The sequence below is a fragment of the Ambystoma mexicanum genome, chromosome 3p, assembly GCF_040938575.1.
Source record: "Ambystoma mexicanum isolate Mex_15411 chromosome 3p, UKY_AmexF1_1, whole genome shotgun sequence".
Classification (NCBI taxonomy): Eukaryota; Metazoa; Chordata; class Amphibia; order Caudata; family Ambystomatidae; genus Ambystoma; species Ambystoma mexicanum.
Window position 1 is genome coordinate 157,672,458 of NC_090925.1, and position 18,696 is coordinate 157,691,153.

Consider the following 18,696-nt stretch of genomic DNA (forward strand, 5'->3'; position numbering starts at 1 on the left):
CTGTTTCCCTCTTCAATCACCCGGTGGAGTCGCCTGTGGTTGTGGGTTATATTTCTGTTGGGGACATAACCTGTCTTATCCGGGTGTATCAGTTTGCTAATAACCCTTCGCAGCCTATTGGCCAGGACCGCCGTCAAGATCTTGCTATCCTGGTTCAACATTGACAACGGCCAATAGGAGCCGCAGCTATGCTCTGGCTTGTTGGGCTTAGGGAGCGGCACAATTAGTGCTTCTCTGAGCGATTTTGGTAGCCGACCCTTCTCAAAAGACTCATTGAGCATCTCTAGTATAGGGGGGAGTACTTCCACTTTATATGTTTTGTAAAACTCGCCAGGGAATCCGTCCGCGCCCGGGGTCTTGCAGGTGGGCAGCTGCTTCCCCGCCTCCTCTAATTCCTCTAAGGTAATCGGTGCGTCCAGCTCCTCCCTTTCTTCATCACTAATCTTAGGTAATTCCATGTCTTTTAGTGTTTCTCTAATCTCCTCCCGATTGTCCCCTCCTCTGTCCTCATATAATGTTCTATAATAGTCCAAGAATGCCTCGTTGACTCCCTCCTGGGTGTCAACCACTTCCCCGTCTTCTCTAGTTATTGTCCAAATCGGGGGACTGGGGGTTTCGCTCTTATATAACCACGCCAACAAGCGGCCAGTTTTATCCCCACCTGCATGTTGCCTCTCGACATACTTCTTGTAGTTAAGGTTGCAGAGCCTTTCCAAAAGCTCTGCGCACCTCTGCTGCAACTCGATTACAAGTTCTGCGTCCCCTCCCGCCCTGTTGCTTTCACGCTCCAGTTTCTCTTCCGCTTCCTCTAGTTCCGTTAGGACCCCACCCTGTAGGCCCTTTGACTTAGCAATAGCAGCACCCCGCAATACCACCTTAAAGGCTTCCCAGAGCGTGCACGCTGAATCTACGCTGCCTGTGTTTACCTCAAAGTACTGTGTGGTCGCATCCCTGATATCTTCCCTGAAGACTGGGTCTAGGAGCGCCTCCGCCCAGAGGCGCCATGTCGGTATCCGCGCCCTGGGGCAGCAGTACTGCCAGCTCAGCACCAGAGGCGAGTGGTCCGACAGGACCCTCGCTCTATATTCTACTTGGGTTGTCTCTATCACCACATCTGGCGTGGCAACAAAGTAATCCAGCCTCGTGTGCAGGTGCTGCGGAGCTGAGTAGTGCGAGTACTGTGTTTCATTAGGGTGTTTCAGTCTCCAAACATCCGCCAGCCCAAAGTCATCTAGTAATGTCTGCAATACCTTGGCCGCTGGGGTGGGCCTATCAATCTTCCCATCAGATCTGTCTGCCTTTGGGTTGAGCACGCAGTTGAAAACCCCTCCCCAGATAACCACTCCTCCCACACACGCGCCCAGATGAGTACACAGGGTTCTAAAATATGTCGCAGTGTTTTGGTTGGGGGCATACGTATTTATAATGCACACCTCTCTATTCTCTACCAAAGCCTTTAATATGACCAACCTCCCCTCCCGGTCCACCACCTCTTGTGTAAATTGGAGCGGAACGTGCGGTGCCACCCAGACCAGCACCCCCCTAGCGTAGGCAGAGTACGGAGAGCCTACTACAGTACCTCTCCACTTCTTCCCCACCAGTTCCAATTTTTGCTGGGTCAAATGTGTTTCCTGCAACAGCGCAATATCAATCTTCTGTCTTTTTAAGTACATAATGACTTTGTTTCTCTTTAAGTAACTGTTAAGTCCCCTGACATTCCATGTTACGATCTTAAGGTCTCCCATGGCTCATGAGTGTCTTCTTGCCTTCCGTGTAGCGACTCTCCTTTGCTCACGTGATACAGATACAGCCCTCAATCTTTGCTTGTAGCTTCTCGTACCAGCTCAAAATCCCCATAACTATGTACACAGCAAATCCCCAACTTCCCTCCCCTCCCCCCACCCGTCCCTTCCCCAACATCACACACCCCAACTGCTGCCCAGCTCCATTCACGGAACTCAGGCACCCCCACATCTAGCCCTGCAAGCACCAAACAATGCACAGAGCTCAGTAGGGTGAAGTCGCCCTAGTGGCCACTTAACTAAAATTGTTGTGGGGTAAAGAGAACTGCTCTGTAAGGCTTCCGTTAATTCAATATTAACTACAGTGCTTATAACATTTAGTGCAATAGTCTGACCTTCTCTACTGAAGGCTGCGCAAGCGACTATATTCAAGTCCCACGTGCCGCACCATCTTGTGCCACCTTCTTCGTGCATTACTTATCTCTTCCGTGCTCTTCCTCCGTCCGAACTTCTGACTCCTGGGGACATCCTTGCGCATCGAGCCATCCCATGGCATCCTCCGGGGTCTTAAAAAACAAAGAATGACTTTCAATTTTGCCGGATACAGTAACATATATTTGTGGCCCGCCTCTCTCAATCTCCGCTTTACCATCCCAAAGTTCATGCGGCTACGCTGCACAGACAGGGTATAGTCTGGGTAGGCCGTGATGTTTGCCGCTCCTCGTGTGATCGTTCCTCCCTTACGAAAGTGTTCCAATATCCTCTCCCGATCTCGGTAGTTAAGAATTTTGGCTATCACCGGCCTAGGCGGCTTTCCACTGCAAATCCTTGGGATAGGGCTCTTCCTGGTATCTTTTGCAGTAGCATGGATTCAATGAATTCCGTGGGATCGTGGCCTTCCAATCCCTCCGGCAGGCCCACTATATGGATGTTGTTCGTCGGGCTCGTCCTTCCGCCTCCTCCGCTCTGCTCTCCAAGTTGCCCACTCTTTGTATCAGGGCATGCAATTCAGCCTTATGGGAGGCGCAATCCGCAGTATTCGGGCTAACTTCCTTCTTAAGGGACTCTGTGCGCTCCGCCAAGGCCCTGACATCCTGGAGTAGATTAACGTCCTCCTGCACCTCTCCGAACTTGAGGTCCAGTGCCGTTTTTAGTTCATTGACGGCTAGTTCGAGTTTAGATTCCCAGGCCGCCTTAAGGTCCGAAATCGCAGCTAGGACTTCTTGGTTAGCGCCCGAAGTCGTCATGCCGCTTGCAGGCGGCTTGTCCCGGCTCTTGGTATTGTCTTGACCCGGGGACGTCTTAGCGAAGTCGTCTAAGGTGGGCTGTTTCGCCTTCGGCCTGACCGTTCTATTCAACATGACCCAGAGGACCTGTATTTTGCACAAATGACAAATGTGCACTCAGTACGCCCTTTTCACTAGGTCACCGTGCGGCCTGCTTCTTCCTTTGTTCCGGACATTGGTCGGCCATTTTGTGTCATCTTTCGTCTCCGGCACTCCTTATCTTTTCCGCACCGATCACTGCCGCCGTTCCTCCTGCACCATCCAGAAGTTCACCACGCGTGGCCCAATCAATCACACACCGACATGTGTATTTTCAGCGGTCGTCGGCCCATCATTACGCACTTTTTCGCCCGGATCATTACAGGATCTCGGGAGCTCCTCCAGATCACGTCCTCCTACATGTCCCTCGTAGCCACGCCCCGATGTGGTCATACATGACATTTTAAAGACATAGTAGCGTTGAACATGGGTGAATCTAGTGATAATCTACAAACGCTGAGAATCTGCACTCTCCATAACTACAAAAAATGACAACTACACAGAAAGATGGTATTTCAGTTACATTGCCAAAATTAATGTTCAGGTAATAATAAATTAAATCTCGTCCTGATGTAGAGTCGTCCAAAGTAAACTTACACGATATTGACCATCTCCATTCTCATCGTGAAACTCAGACAGCAATGTGCTTGCACCAAAGAATCTTCATGAACTGATATTACATGTGCCTTACAAATGTTTGGAATGCATAACCTTATCAAATGTTCCTTTTTGCAAAATTCCACTCCCTGCATTCTTACTGAATTTTGCCTTTCGCTCAAGGTCAAAAACAATTGTCCCTTATGGGTTCAGTCTGATGCGTCGGCCTCCTGAGCTCGCAAACAAAAAAGCAAAGCTAGTAACCTTCACTCAGAATCCAAACACATTCTCACTTTGCAACAACATGTCTCAACGCATTCATGAGAACTGGTACTCCCATACACTAGCAGACCCACTGTTTCCACCAAACACTGCAGGTGGCTGCCTCAGATTTCAAACTCTAGGGTGCCAGTCTGACTGCAATATTATTTTCAATACATTGTAACACAGACACAGTAATTCTTCGCCTGTACTTTACGGACATTATATTTTCGTGACAAACAAACATCACTTTTTTACTTCCTGCTGCCACATCCCATCCCAGCCTCATCAACCCTCACCTTCCGAGACAGTATTTGATAAGTTTAACAAGTGCAATGTTGTGTTGTTTTATATGTTTTTAGCGGCGATGTCCGCGTACACCGAAACACGAATGACAGATGGCGGGCACATCAAAACAATCTGACGCACTTCACGCTCTTCAACATCCAATCAGCGAACGGGTCACATGTCCGCGGAACGAACAGGGAAGTGTGACCGCGGAGTGGACATAGATATCACTAATTTTTTGAGACATACTTTTTGGTTGTTTTAAAGAAAACTACTGGACGGATTGTCACCAAATTTACAAAAGCACGCTTTCGGGACCAAGCTCCTACTCCTGCCGCAAATTTGGTGAAAATCTGTCCGGTGGTTTGGGCTGTAGGTGTGCGCAAAGTTTTTTCCTATTCAGTCTATGGGAAAAAAAGACGTTTTGGGCCTCCCTTATAACTTCCCCCCACTGGACCAAACATCACCAAACTTTGCAAAAGAATTCAGAGTGGCCCATATACTTTTCTTTGCAAAGATTGGTGAGGATTCGTCCAGGGGGAGCAGAGTTATAAGCCGCCCAAAAAGTGCTCTTCCTATGGGATTAGCAATTTAACCATAACTACACATCCACTACCGTGGCTGGGTAATAGGGTGTAGCGGGTGGGATGTTTACGTGTACAGCTACCTGTAGGGTGTGGGTGGGCGGCTATAATTAAATTTCATCACAAGTTTCTTCACCTGTGCTGGACAGGGGCAGTGTCACCAGGAGCCAGAGGAAGACATACGCATGCGCATACTTGTGCACGGGGAAACATTTGCTCCCAAAACTACTTGTAGGTGGTTCACAAGATGTGGACATGCTGGTCGTACTGACATCCTATGTATGCATTCATTGTGCTTGCGGATAGGCCATGCAGGGGCGGTGTCCATAGGACACCTACATTTTGCTTACATGTGGTCATTCCCACCAGTACTCTGCGGCTCTGAGTCATAACAGCATTTCGCAAACAACAGAGAAGCCACATGTACACCCAACAATAATTTGAATAGCAATGTATACTTGCACACATTCATACATACTGTTAGGAAAGGGAAGACGTAGCACAAGTGGATGCTTATTGTGGGGATTTGGGGATTTATACAAGTTGGTATTGAGGGGAGGAAGGGATTAAGGTATTATTGTAACGTCTCTGCTCACATGGCTGTGAAATGGGGAAGGGGTAAACGTGCAGGTAGTGCATTTTATTTTATCCATAATATGTCCTTGTACATAATCTTTTATGGCAGCAACATTTATCACCCATTCTTCCATTTTGAAGTCCAGGCTGTCCACTTTGCTACTTACAGGGTTGGTCCGTGCAGTGCACAGTGGTAGCGCGAGTTGTGTTTGGTTAGCTTACCATAACTGGCGAATTTCTGGGGGTTTTCGGTTTTACATGTAACCATAACGTCCCTATAGCAACGTATTTCCATTGAAATCACCAGCTCCAGGAACTAGGGATTATAACTGATACCCGGAATTGATTTGTTGGGCACTTTCCAACTGGAAAGTCATATGAAAGCCTTGTGCAAACAACAAACCTTTAAACACAGGAAGATAAATGGTCAGTCAAAAGGTTATGATAAAAAAGGAAACTATTTGGATGTTCAACGAGACAAAACAAGAGAAATCCAAGAGGAATTCATTCATATGGAACATCGTCTTGAAGAAATAAAAATAACAACCGTAAATCAATCCCAAACTCAAGCAGAAAGCCAGCATTCTACTCTGGGATGGAGTTTAGATGCTCCAGATCAAGTTTTTTAAATACAGCACAGAAAGAAGACCTGATTGTGGGAATGTCTCACAAATATTTAGAAGACATGGAACGTTTTGCCACATCTAAATCACATTGGCAAGGAACGGAAGATCTTCGAGGTTTTGAGAAAATTCCAGAAAATATTCTAAATACAATATAGAACTATGGTTAGGAAACCCTGATCAATTGGTGGTGCTACCCTCATTTGAAGTATCATTTTAAATCATGCCCATGACAATGCAATAACTGGTCATCATGGATTTCCATATACGTTGGAGATCCTACATGATGTCCAACCAAACCTGCCACCCCATCCTCCTCACTGGGATCCTTTACAAAAGAGAGGAATGACATACCAAGGTCTGATATTCAGATCCACTTTATTGGACCAGTGATTCATTCTGCTTGTGGCAACACATATATGATGTGCTACTTTATGGGGTTGAATGTCTCCCCAAATTGCAAGACAGAGACAGCAGCTATGTCATTGATAAACCACGTCTGTTCTCATTTCGGCCTTCCTCAAATGCTTGAGTCTGACTGGAGTAGTAATTTCACCAGTGAGGTAATGCTAACATGTGGGACATTTGAGGCGTTAAGATAAAGTTACATACCACCTACTACCAAGCTTCTAGTGCGGGTGGGGGTATAACAATATAACAAGACAATCATGGGAATTCAAACGTGTGTGATGGATTCCAGACCCACTAGGGTATTATGTTTGCCACTAGTCCTGATGGCTCTGAGGTCTACCCCTACTTATGTTACCAAGATGTCCGCTTTTTAACTCAACAGGTCGAAAAATGGTATTGACTCCAAATAGGTTGTAATGAACACAGGAAACAATGTTGATCAATGCCTCTACCAATAATGAATATGCAAAGAAACTTCAAAAGCATCTCCAACACACTTTTGTCAAGAAACAGAGGAATCTGGAGAAGACTGCGTTAAGTACAAAGACCCACTATGACATCTGGACATCCAAAGAGGTGTACAAGGTAGATGATCAAGATTACCTCTGTAATTTCCAAAGAAACCAATCTAAAGAGCACACATTACTTCCCAGCTGGTGCAGAGCTTTTAAGATCACAAATTAGATTTCCCCCATTGCCTACCTCATAACAGTCCCCAAAGGGGAATAGATAGACTAACGCTGGGTCCATGTGAACCAGCTGAAAACTGGTTATCCCAGAAGGTCCTTCATCGGAATTTGGAATCAGTTCTTCCTCTCAATGAAACGATCTCTGAATGAAATGGAATTTGCATAAAATGGTAATTGTGGATATTTGTATGAAAGGATAAAAGTGGGTTGAGTGTTAGAAATTAAATTGACAAATGTAGCAATATTTATGGAATTCAATATGAAGATTAGATTAGGAGAAAGGAAGCATAAGGAATATAAGCAAAAAATGTTATGTCTTACTAAGCCAATCTTTCTATCCCTCTTTAGAGGAATTAATCATAATTCCCTCCAGCTTCTTGGAAGAAAACATGGAAAGTGAGCAGGGAGCAGGAGGAAAGGTTATCCACCGGGCACCCCAACACAGGAAGGGAGGTGGGGATCCAAGTACTCTTACCCAAAAATGAAGGACAAATTGCAACATTAGCACTGACGAACCAAGACCCATCGAGATTCTAGACAGAAGATATGTTGTAAAATGTATCCTATTTGTTGGGCTGATGTGGAGGCCATTCTGTAATAAAAATTGCCTAGTTATTTAATGAATGGTCGTAGATTGCTCCAATCTTAGATTTAGGTTTACATTAAGCATTCATCTCACCCATTTTGCAGTTGAATTAACACTCTTGAACTGTAATCACCTGTCTTACGTTGATACCATGCCTTCCTTACAAGACCTTCACATACATACTTTGTAGAAATTTAATTTGCTTTAACTTGACCTCAACACTGAAAGTCCCTCTTCAAGAGAAAGCGCATTTTCCTGTAGTGCATAGTGCTCATGTTGTCATTGTAGTGCTGATTACTATGATAGCCCATCTATGTATTCCAGGAGTCATAGTGCTGATACTTTCCTTACAATGTAGCCCATGATCCTGCCATTAGCTCTGTCACACATGCTCATTACACAGACCATGCTTTGATGACATACTCCACTCATTCAACATTTGCAAAATGTTGAATTTCTTAGCATGCTGTGTAGGAAAATAGGAATTTTAATAAAGACAATGGATTTTACATATAATCTCTTTACTGTCTTGCCAGCACCAAAGAATGTATAAGAATGAATAACAAGAAAAAACACAAGTAAAGCACCCTGTCACGTGGCCAATGTGGACCCGGTGCATCTGCTACATATGAACAGTCTAAACATAAGAACACTTGCAGGACAAGTCCTCTTCTTTGCCAGAATGCATAATCTTTAACAACCATAAGGCGTGGAAACTCCAGTCTCATGTAGTCTTCATCTCGACGCAGTCCCATCTGTTCAAAAGGTGTTTCCTATAGTGAGAAAACGGGTAGGGTATTGGGGGGGAAATCTAGACCTCCTCTGTCGTCATTAAAATTACAATTTTCCTACACAGCTTGCTAAGGAAATCGACATTTCAGGCCAAGACACCGATGATGCAATTTTGCACGTTCAAAGACACGCAGGACTGGCTTAAAATAAAACTCCTTGATAGTGGAATCACTCGACCAATCAGTCGACATTCAAATCTCCTGAAGGGATCCCCCTGCCAGGCAAGTCTTAGATGCCATGGCCCCTCTGGAGGAATGGGCCCGAGATATAGAAACATCAATGACAGCGAAAGACATGACCCACCTGTCCAGGGTAGGTGAAGACATATTGCAAACAGTTTCTTAAAATAAATTAATAGCTGTGATTTGTTTGCGACACTGAGATCAGTTGTTGCTCATTCACCAGCACCACCCCCAACCCACTCAGCAATGCCCTTGCGGGACCCCTGCCTGGCGGCTGCGCATCCCACCCATGGGGTTCCTCCACCCTAGCACTTAGCCAGTGTCCTCCTCCCTTGGCTCCCATTGGCACTTCCCTCCCCCCCCTGCTCCCTCCCCCTTTCCTATCTCCCACACTTTTCTGCACTGCAGTTGCCCGTCCGAATGTCACAAGACCTAGTAGGACCACAAATGTATATTTACTGTTGTTTTTCTTCCAATGTTATTTACTCCACTGTTCCCTTCACACTTTGTCTTGTGGTGCCTCGAAGCACTATTGTGTTGTATAGGCACCTAAGAAATGCTCAATAAACAAATAAAAATAACTAAATAAATAAATGCTGATTTAAACATTATGCCACACAAACTTTATCATAATTAGGAGAAGAAGGGTAAGTAATAGTAGAAGAAACAGACTTGGTGTGTCTAGTAACATGAAAACACACTCCAAATGTGAGAAAGGCTTGTTATTAATACCTAAACCTTTAACATTAGAAACCTTTCTAAAAAGAGACAAGGCAAAGCAACATTGTTAGATTGTCAGAAAACTGTTTAGTGGCAAGAATTGCCAGACACAAGAATTGTGGCAAGACACAAAGAATTTAAAAATAACATTACCTCCCACAAAGCTGTACACTTGGGCTCCAAAGGCTTCAGTAATTTGACAACTTTTAGAAAATGACATATAAGAGGATGAATACCTACCGGGAACCTGTCAATTGATGTATGTCCTGCTGAGATGGCTAACCTGTATACATTGATGGTTCAGAAAGCTTTACCCTGATCAAACCAACCGGAAAAAATTGTTGACTATTTCTACGGAAGGTGCCATAAAGGGATCCAAATTCCTCCCCATATACCTGCAAACCCAAGTACCCCAAGCCATTAGACAACCCTCGGAAGTTCCGGGAGCCAGGACTCTCTGATGATGGAAGCAGCCAAACCCAAAAGTCCCTGGACTTCCAGGAACCCCTGAAATCTTCTACTTAACAAACTGAAGAGATCCAAGACATATCAACTCTTGGCTCTCCCCCCTACGGGTTCAGAAGCAACTCTGGAAACATTGATAAAAGATGGGGAAAGATAACAAATAGTTCTCGAAGGCTGGGGTACGAAGTTTGTGATGACCATAAAGTAGTTACTAAAATAAGAGAGGCCTTTTCTGTCCTTGCCTGCTGAATCAGTCTCAGAATCATTATAAATGGGGGAAAAGCATACTCCCGATCCCTGACTGATCCTGTTGAAATGCATCCAAATGATGTGGCTTCCGAGTATGGTCCCCAACTGAAAAATCTTGGTAACTGGCAATTTAGTCGAGATGCAAAAAGATCTGTTTCTAATGGGTCCCATAATTGTTGAATTCTTTGAAAAACAGACGGATGAAGTCCCCAGCCACTGGAATCTTTCATATGTCTGGAATTTCAGTCCGCTCCTGTGTTGTGTAAAACCCAGAAGATAGTCCGCCTGAATGAAAATCTGTCCAGGCAGAAGTGGCAGTAATCTTTTGCTATTTCCGCTAACATGTGTGACTTCAGACCTCCCATTTTGTTGACATATTGGACCACAGACACATTGTCCATTCTCAGCAGAATACAACAATTGATTCTGTCCTTTGCAAGACTTTTCAATGCAGAGGAAGCGGCCAGTGGCTCTAGGCAGTTGATATAAAGTCCCTTCTCCTGGGGATTTCATTCCACCCAGTGGACGAGGGGCTGCAGTGAGCCCCCAGGCCCAGGAGATTAGCGTTGGTTTCGATGATCAAATCTGGAGTCATCGCAAAGATGACTTTGCTGTTCCAGGCATGCATATGATTCAACCACCAGAGTAACACTGTCCTTGCCTCTTGAGTTAGCACAAACTGGTCTGCATACCCTAGCCCTTTCCCAAGATGGAGAGTCTTCAATCTCTGAAGTGCACAATAATCGAGAGGACCTAGAAATATTGCCTGGATGGACACTGACAAAAGGCCTACAATCCGCACTAGCATCCTCAGGGTGATCAACTGACTAAACCGCCGATTTTATCTCGTACTTCATTGCCCTGATCTTGGATAGTGACAAACGGGGCAAATCCTGTAAGGTGTTGATATGGAAGCTTGGAAGCTGAAACAGTTGAGTGTAAAGGAGTGATGCCACGATTTGTAAATGACTGTTCGCTGTCTCGCTGGACTCGGACCTCAAGAGGATGTGGTCTAGATAAATGCTGAGTCTGATCATGCACGCCTGAAGAGCGATCACCACTGGCTTCATCACCTTGGTGAAACACCAAGGTGCTGACGACAGCCCGAACGGAATGGACCAAACTCCCATTTCTTGTTAGTCCAAAGAAATTGAAGGAATCTCTGATGTGGGCCGTGAATAGGTTTAGTCAAATCAGCATCCTTGAAGTCTAACTTCATCATCCAGTCTTGGAATTCGAGTGTCCCTCAGAATATGAATGCCTTTCATCTTGAAATAGTTGCCATTGGAGAAAATCTTTGAACTCACTGAGCTTGATGATAGGTCTTACCTCCTCCAACATCTTCACCAAAAGAATATTGCTGATAAACCCTGTAGCATGAAGGGGACCTGCTGAATTGCACCCTTCTTGAGTAACTCCTGCACCTCCAGATTCAATAGCCGTGCACTGTCTGTGGAGAAAACAATTGGATGCAGAAGAACGGACTGTACTGAGGCTACATAGAACTGAATGCAAAAGCCTTGTATGGTCTGCAAAACCCAAGGATCGTAAGTGATGGTGCACCAAGAATGGAAACCCCAGTCAATCTGTCCTCTATTTTTCCCTGGAAAGAACAGTGGCAGAGGCACAGAAACAGGCTTACGTCATTGTGATCTTTGCCCGTGGAAACCTCTGTGGGATGACTGCCTGGTCCTCCAACCTCTGGCTTGAAGGTATCTTGTGTTTGATGAGCCAGGTGTAACTGTCTAGTGGGTCCATGAAGACAGCCGCCAGGCAAGTGACCCCATCCTTTTCTGGCCTGCCTAAAAACATGAACCCCATAAACTCTGAGAGATGCCTGAAAATTATCCAAGGATGTATACAGTCAAACATATTTGGATATATCTTTGAAGAATCTATCCCCAAACAAATGTGTGCCTGTCTCAATACCAAGTTCCCTGGAGGCCAGGTATGCTGGTTTAGAATCCAATGCTAACAGGACTCCTTCCATCTGTTAGCACCAATAACTGCATGAGCATTGCCCAGAAAACAGATAGCCCTTTGGGCCACACTGGCGTAAGGGCACCGGATCCACACATTTTCTGGCAATCTCAGTGTAATGCTACTTTAAGTATTGGTTCGGCCACAAAAGTACATGCACCAATCTCACTAACCTGGATCAGAGGCGGCAGTAAGAAGTAATGAGTATCCTCCTGGTTACCCTACTCTCTCTTAGTGAGAATGTGCCAGGGGAGTGCTGGACTTCCAGGGAAACCCTCTGGGGAAGAAAACCCTTGGATGTTTCTTGAGACTTTTTCTGCCAGTGGACAGATGAGAAGGAGATGAGTAGAGCACTGGAAGCGGGAGAGTTGTTCTGCAGGATACACAAAGAATGGGTGAGTAGACTACCAGAAGTGAATTGTAAACAGGAGCAGTTAAAGGCACAGTGTTACCTTTACAAAGTAGTATGGCAGTTTGGACTGGAGAACGGTGTATAAGCGTTGGAGACGTCACTGTCAGAGACCTGATGGTTTGCAGTTTCAGGAGAGCCTGAATGTAAGTAAGCTATAAGAGACTGACTGGATCTATAACACTAGAAAGGACATGGGGCGACACCACCCACAGTGTCTGTAAGTAGCGCGGTATGCGTTCCAGGAGAGCTTGCTGTGTCTGTAGTGAGCGCGGTATGTGGGATGGCAGTGGGTGTGTACAATACGAACCAACAGCAGCCCTCAGTTTCTGGGAAGCTGGGCGGAAGAACGTAGGTTCAGAAAGGACTGCGGTTTGTGAGTGTGACTGAATGAGGTGTGCATGCTGAGAGAAAAAAAGGGAGACTGATTAGCAAGGATATACCGAGGTAGAGGGAATCGGATAGAGGAAAACAGTGCTCATACCAGAGTGGGCGTAAGCAGGGAACTCTGGGAACTTGAGAACAGCAGGAAAACGGGCAGGGAGCAAGATCCAGGGCTATGAAAGGAATAGAAGGAAGGTAAGATAGAGAAAAAGCAAGGGAATGGTCTGTAAGACACAATTGTTCTAAGCCTACTCACAAAGCACTGACTGTAAGGAGTAGCAATGCAACGCTGCTCTGTTTGCCGGTCCCGATATCCTTCGTCTGCTCTAGGGGGCGGAGTTATCCACAGGAGAGAGCAGACAATGAGTGGAGAGCTGCAGCTGTTGCGGGGTGCCATCTTGGGGGAATGTACTATGCAGCAGTAATCCGCTTCCATCGGTGCCATAGAGACCAGCGTAACCTATTACCCATGACAGTATGCCCCCTCCACTATGATAGGCATGAAACCGCAGGACCAAACATGGGGCGTGCACAGCAGAAGTGGGCTCCCATTTACGCTCTGCAGGGGAGTATCCCTTCCAATTGACCAAATATTGTAATGAACCCCTATGATAACGGAAGTCACAGACACTAGATACTTCAAACACAGGACATGTGCAGGTAGAAGGGAAGGGGTTTGGCACGGTCCCCTTACTAGAACCGATCATGTACATCCTGTTAGGGTAAATCCCAGGCAGGCAGGCCTGTGCTCGGAGTCCTCGGATGCCGAACTCATGGAAGGCCTATCTCCTTCCCCTTAGCCCAAAAGAACTCAGAGTACATGAAAGTAGCAAAGCTTTACAGAGGTTTATTCCAAGCCAAGAAACCAACAGGGTCATATAGCGGAGGGAGGTCCAGGCACATCTCTACGAACTCTGGCTTGCAGGCTAGTTTTGATGATTTGTGATGCCACTATTTGCGTCACTCTCCAGGCCCCTCTCCAAAAACCTATCTCTATTCCGAATAGGCTGAGGAGTGGTAGCTCACCTACACAGTCCCATATAGATGCTACGTGATTGGGCTGGATAATGTCAGGTGCCAGGCTTAGACTGTCCCCTAAAATTGTTACTCTGAATTCGTTGCAGTGAGCAGACCCTATGATTGGCCAATGACCCCGGGTGTGATTGGTCGAGGTGCGGGCCCCCAAACCTGGGACAAACTCTGTTCCTAGCCTGCAAGACACCTGTGAATGATACATGTGCAATTATGTGTCTGCTGGATGTAATTTTGTATCAGTGACATAACAGAGTGTAGACCATGAGCAGACTCCATTCCCAGCACGGAACTGTAGCTTGGATGTAACAATATTGTTGCAACCAACGTCTGAGCCGTGAGACGGTGTGGTCTTGCCAGCTAGCAATCTTGGCACCTCATCTGCTCAGCCAGATCATTTGTTTGGAAGACCACGTTTCGAGCTCTAGAGCTCTGAATTATCCTGTATTTTGCTGAACGCAGTCCTCTCCTACAGCCCGTGTTACTTGGGTTCAGAGCGTGGAATGTCACTTGCAACACTGCAACCTTTGTAGCGGCTCCATCCCTTGATGCAGTGATTCTGCTTACGTGGCAGTCTGTGGAGCTTGAGGATTTCTGAGACCATTGGGCCTACTACATTTCTCAAGCCATAGTCTGGCTCCTGTTGTATGTGTCTTCTATAGTGTCCATATATTAGTGTCATGGCTGACAGGTCCATCGAGTGCTCCTGTCATACCCTGGGGTTATTTGCATGTAAGCATCTGCTAGCATTTACACAAGTTCTTGCGTTTCTGCGTTGCTTTAGCGAGCCTAATGACAAAATAATAAAAATGCAGACAGCATGTATATGTCACTGTCCTCTAACTAATAGAACTGTACAGAAGTATTCTTTGTGCAGTTGGGTGTGTGACTGTCCCGAAATATGCAGATGGCATGTGTGCTTCCTGTCTAACGGAGCTATGTCATCGTGATGTCTATCATAACTGGTTCATGGCATCTCAGCACGTTAGTCGATGCGGTCCATGCAGCTTTGTCTTGCTCCGTCTTTGTTATCTTCATCCACCCCGGGAAGAGTTCGTACTACTGCAGGGATGTAGGGTCTGCTGAGGGGGTATCGTTCATGGTAGATGTTCATTGTGGGAGCAGTGGGAATCGAAGTTAGTTTGAATACTTGGTGGCCATATTGCTTTGGATGCTTCTTCCTGTGTATAGTCATCTGGGACGGAAGGCTGATTCTGACCTTCCCTCTTCTGTCCCCCCTCTGGTCGACTTGTCAACCACACCACCATTGGTTCTTCCATCGTCTATCAGGTGCCATACCTTTGTTATTCTTGCCAGGTGTCTATAATAGTTGACTTGAACTTCGAAGGACCAGTACATGTAGGCACACCCACCTTCAGGCTTGCAATATACCCATTTCCTTACACGCTTCTTTGAGTTTCATGAGTCCTCTACCTTTGTTCCAAGTGGGAACATGCCTGATTCTGCTATCTTCTATCTTAGTCTTTCTATTTCTTTCGAAATCTCATCCATTGCTCTGTCCTTTTCCAGGTGCATGAGCAGCTGCATTCCAATCACCTCTTCCATTGTCTTCTTGCATTTCCAACACATATCTTTATTCAACACAAGGATGCTGTCCCTATGATCAGTCCTCCCACTATCACCGTTAGGCCATCGGTCAGTCATGTGGGCATCCATGACCACGGATAGGCGAGCCAGCACTGGTCCTTTGCTGTTCCCTTTGATTCTTCTTCCATCTTTGCGTGCAGCTGGGCCAATTGTGCTACCGCATCTGAGAGTGTCCCATTGTCCTTGTCATTGGCAGGTATGAACATGCAGCAGGCACTCCCTTTTTTTGTACAAACTTCTCTGTCCATTGCTGTGAGGCGGTCCAGAACATATCTATTATGTAGTGCCACCAACGTTACTGCTTTGAGCTCTTCCTTTATTGTGTTGAACCCATTTATCCTTGAATTTATTGTTACCATCAACTCCCAACCGTTGAGCTGGAGCCATTTAGCATTTGCATATGCTTGCAATCCTGGGGATATTAGTGCTGAAAAGAACATGTGTCCTGCTAAACAATCTGTGAGATAGGGGCACTTCATCCAGTGATTCTTCAGATAGTCCCCACAAGTAGTTTCCTTCTCTCCTTACTCTCCTCAGTTCCTTGTGTTGTTCGGGAGTTGTTGGTTGGATTGCTGCTGCAGTGTCTAACGACCGCTTGTTCGTCCTGTTATTTTGCATCTTGGAGAATTCGTCGAGCTTGGCATCCTTTTTAGGTACTACTTAGGAGGGCATGTTCACGTGTGTTAGGGAGCTTACCCTTCCCCAGTTAGGTGGTAGCTTATCATAGGTCTTTGCTTCACAGGCCTAGTAACGGTCCATTAATACTGCCATCCCTGCTCCCATTTCTGGTATTACTTCTATTCTTTTGCATCCAATGTTTTCTCCTACCTCTTCTGCACTGTTGTGCTGATAACATAGTGACGGGTTAGTAAGGGGAATTATTGGCATTGGTCCAGCTTTGTTGTCTACCCATGCTACTAACTTGGCGCTCCTGTCCCATTTTTTGAGGCACTTGTCGCTTTCCTCTTGTACCTTTTTCACTGCTGCCTTTGCTAGTGTTAGTGCCTTACTTCCCACTACTCCGTCTTGCCAGCCGTCGTCTTTGTAAACTTGACCATATATTAGTATCTGTTGCCTCTCCCAGAATCCTGGCTCTCCTCCTAATTCTCTTGCTCCCCACTGGCATGGCATGTACTTCAGTGTGATTGTTTTTGTTTCCCCTTTCTGTGGACCTTCCATTACGTACTTCAGTCCCTCGCTTAGTTGCCAGTAGTTATTAATCATAGGTAAAGTCTTGATGTAGTTGCGCTCGTATAGAAAGGTCGCCTTGAACATCCAATGTAGTGTTGCTGTATTTCCCTGAAGTCTTCCTCCTGTTTGGAACGTTGCCAGATACATAAGGCTTTGTGCTGTTGCTGCTGGTATTTCTGTTGCTACAAAGGTTCTGGTGGCGCTCATGGTATAAGGGATCAATGAACATGCATAACAACTCTCCCCGGTTGTATATACCACATATTGTTTGCTAGGCGTGCTTTGTCAGTGAGATATGTGTCAACCTCATTTATGTATATGCCAACACTTTGCTTACCTCTCCTTACCATATCAGCAGTGTCTTCTATGCCACCTGACATCATAGTCCATGCTGCTGGGGTTCAGGAAGTGTTAGTATGGGATACAGCAGAGACATGCAAAGCGAATTATAACTGCCAGAAGGCAGCACCTACGAGTACAGTAGTAAACAAAAACCAAACAACAAGCGTAATCATTTTTATTAATTTAACCATGGTCACTTACGATGCTATTCAGCAGCTGATGAGATGATAAAGTTGCCCACCTGAAAATCAAGTAAAATACTGTTATTGTGTTAGTTGTAAGGAAGCTCAAACTCTGCGTACTAGATAGTCATTTAGTGCCCATGCAAATATCTCTACCCATATTTTCTGTACAGAGGGATCTCGTAACGTGGGCAAAACCGGATATGCACTCTGTTCGAGTTGTGTGTTTGTTTGTTTTAAGCACTCTACAAATACCAAGATGTAAATTTGTTGGGGTCTTCTGATAGCATGGAGGAATTGTTTTGAGAATGTTTCAGGGTTGTCAATAGGAAGCAACATCGAGGAATCACCCTAAGCTTATCCTAACAATTCACATTAACAGTGGCAGAACCCTGCATGTGTGAGAAAAGAGAGATGTGTAGACAGTGATGTGTAGTCAGTAGTACAAACTGTGCGTGCGGAATGGCAAATTAAGTCACAGTATTACAACACCTTTGTAAACATTGTTCCAGTTCATGGGAGGGAGTTTTGGGCAGGGTGATATTTATATTGCTAAAAGTCTTGGAGATGGGCAATGTTACTTAGTGGTCAAGTTGCACCAGTATTGCTGTGGGTACTTCAGGGGCTAAAGAACTTCTGAACATGGGGTGGTCAGTGGTCTGTGATGCAGTGAGGTTTGGGGCGGTAGTGTTTTCTTGTTGACTATCTGTCGGTGTAGCATTGGCCCTGTTGATTTCTGTAGTGGCGGAGTGGGGTGCGGCCGATGCTGTGTAGGACTTGATGTCCTGGATATGATTCCAGACGCTCTTCCCTTGCAGTTTCACGCCCCTCTCTGTCACCGCCTCTACTATGTGGGTACCCGTAAAACGGGGGACAATCTAGTGCTTAACGAAGTTCTTCACTGGAACACATTCCCCGGCCTGTGTCTGCTGTATTTGGCGAGAAATAAAAGAGGGGCTAGAAACAAGTGAAGAGGCATAATCGTACATTTCCTGTCCCAATATTTCGGCCGCACTGTCATAATCCCTCAGGGCTATTGTGGGTGGAGGTAATGGGGAAGCATTAGTCGTCCTGTTACCACTTCATGGGCATGAAATGGTGGTCAGACCCGGTTTTATTGCATAATTCGAACAGGGCTACAGGCAAGCAGCAGAGCTAGTTTTTCTTAGTACCATGTTGGGTTTTGGCAATGCACTCCTTCAAAAGGCCATTGAGGCATTCACACACCCCATTTACTTGCAGGTGGTATGCACGGGCAAATTTGAGTTTTATCCCTAGCAGGGCTGTGATGTGCTGGAACATTTCATTGGCGAAATGAGGGCCATTGTCAGACCGCAGGACTTGAAACATGCCCCATCTTGGGAACACTTCCCTAACCAGAATTTTGCAGCTCGGAGTGCATCAGCATGGGAACATGGGCCTGTTTCGATCCACCTTGAGAAGGGACATAACACTACAATCATATAGTGGTAGCCTTG